Source organism: Pollachius pollachius (genome assembly GCF_949987615.1).
Source record: "Pollachius pollachius genome assembly, chromosome: 1".
Classification (NCBI taxonomy): domain Eukaryota; kingdom Metazoa; phylum Chordata; class Actinopteri; order Gadiformes; family Gadidae; genus Pollachius; species Pollachius pollachius.
In genome coordinates, this window is record NC_136934.1 from 1,684,413 (window position 1) to 1,686,912 (window position 2,500).

General features: G+C 43.0%; 1 protein-coding gene across 1 annotated transcript in view; it reads left to right on the forward strand.

The window, feature by feature from the left end:
* Nucleotides 1-2,500, forward strand: part of cds2 (CDP-diacylglycerol synthase (phosphatidate cytidylyltransferase) 2) — a 17,765-nt gene that overhangs the window by 241 nt on the left and 15,024 nt on the right. The window lies entirely within an intron of this gene.

Here is a 2,500-nt window from a genome sequence, read left to right on the forward strand (position 1 = left end):
TGGAGGCACTGCTAGTCTGACACAATCGCTGAAAAACAACCCACTAAAACGCTTTAGCTGGGATTACCAGCGGTAAAGGCTGGTGTTGGTGTGATGTTCTCGCTTGATACTGTGACCAGTGGCGGCTGGACGCCGCTGACTGGTGTACCGGTATAAGGCCAGGGGTTCCCAAGGGGCGGCTCGGGAGCGTAAATGGGCTGCGGTGAAGTTTTAAAAGGTGGTCCACTGCTTGTTGTTCTGAGTGTGGGGTTGGGTCCCATATACATATGCAGTCTTTGGAGGTTAAGTTTTCTCAATATGTTGGTGTACATTGTGACCCAGAGCTCAGAGAGGAGCACCGGTGAGGGCAGTTGATGCAGGGACGTTTTGTATTTGAATGTGTTGATGTTTTGCTGTGTGCATACAGGGGTTTTCAGTGCAGAGAGTGAGAAATTGGTAAACATTGCTAGACATTTTCTTATATATCTATTTATTTGTATGATATTTTAATAATCCAGTAATAGTACACATGACCCAAGGAAACTTTGTCCGTTGTTCTGTACTCAAACCCCCCCTCCTTTGACCCAAGCAGCAAAGCGCTGTTTGTAGTTCCTCAACCCCTGCTGATTTTGAACAGAAAATCATTCAGAAATCTAACAAGTATATTTATCTTCATTTCATGAATGAATGTATTCTTCAATTTTCTTTAAACTGTAGCCTAATGTTGTCTTGATTTAGTCCTCTGAGGCTATTGCATGGTTAAATCAATTAATATAATTCTATGTAAAACTGGCCTCTTCACAAATTTGATCTACCACTTATTTGAGTTCCCAGAACTTAAGAAATAAACAGTGTCTTAACTCTTTAAAAAGGTCAAGTTTCCACCCATTTTTAAACATTCTGTTTAAAACCCCCAAAAATAGAATCAATCTGGCCCTTATCCTTACCTTAAATGTCCATACTAGTTGAGTTTAGATGTATTTAGTTATTTAGGAGTCTATCTTTTTATTTTATTTCTATAGATATATTCTCCATATTGTTTGGGTCGGTATTTCCACCAATCGCTCCGATCCCAATAACAAAGAGCTTCATTAATTGACAATGTTGGGCTTTCTACTTCCTAATGCAATATTAGTCTAATCAATGATGCAGTATATGTCCGTAAAAAGGTACCAGCTGAGAAAGTTTATGTTAAGTGTTGATGTTTGTATTCATGTATTTAATTGATATTCAACAGAGTGCCTCCACGCTCTTAATGGCAGCAGAGGTAAAAGTTTATGCTGCCATCTCAATAAATGTCCACAGCATTAATTTGCGTACGGCCACCACAGACGTCTGGTTTGATCTGGTGCCCCTCCATGGCTTATGATAATATTGTAGCTTGCACGCTACCAATGTTTCCAGGGACAGACGGCCCAGAACCTACCTAGACATGTTTTATTTTCCCATTACCTCATACCTGGTTGAGATCTCTGATAAATGGTTAATGGTTGATAAAGGAGTGCCAAAGGGATTTCATCAAATTAACCGGTTCCATGGTGTCATGGATCGTTGCTTGTGTTCTCAGGTATTTTAGTTTACTTACGGTGACACACGAATCACAAGTCACATGAGAGAACATTCCCAGAAGTTATATTGATCACCATATTGATTGTATATTCTAAGTACGGCTGCTGTCGTCAATAAAGCAAAGTAAATATATAATACAGGTCGGCTTATTTCATCTTATTTCAGGAGGTAAAGCTGGAGGTAAAGCTGGTTGACTTGTAACCAGAAGGTTGCTAGTTCGATCCCCGGCTCCTTATAGCTGGGTGTTGAGGTGTCGCTGAGCAAGACACCTCACCCTAACGCCTTGTTCACACTAACTCCGTCCGTCGACGGATCTCAATGACTTTGCATGGGGCGCTCGCAAAATGCATTGTGGGTCCGTCCGTTCTGTCGGCTCCGTGGCCTGAGTCAAAAAAGTTGAGAAATGTTCAACTTTTCAGGCAGCAACTTTTCAAGGACACTGTCCAATGAAAACGCCTTTGTAATACAACCCGGAAAAACACTTGGATACGTCAAAAAGCCCCCATCCGTCGACGGACGGATGCAGTGCGAACACTGCGAACAACTGCCTTGTTCGCCTCCGCGTGGTTCACACCGCCATTGGTGTTTGAATGTGTGTATGAATGGTTGTAACCTAAGTTGCTTTGGATAAAATCATCTGCCAACTGCCCTAAATGTAAATGTAAAAGATACATGTTGTTGAGTAGATACAGCCTTATGGCTCATGTATTCCATTGTGATGTTGCTGACCCGATCTCCACTGGTTCCCACGAGCCTTCCTGCAGGGCGCAGGGTGCTGGTACTCTGCTCAGACGGTATGGTACCGTTGACCCGGTACGTGTGAGGGGACCCGCGAAAGGTCTTGAGGACTATTTATGGACATAACGAAAGTCAATGGTCGGGAACCAGTGCACTGGAGTATCACTGCAGTGGGGTCCCGACATCCTGTCCTGGTTGGAAACACGTCATCTGG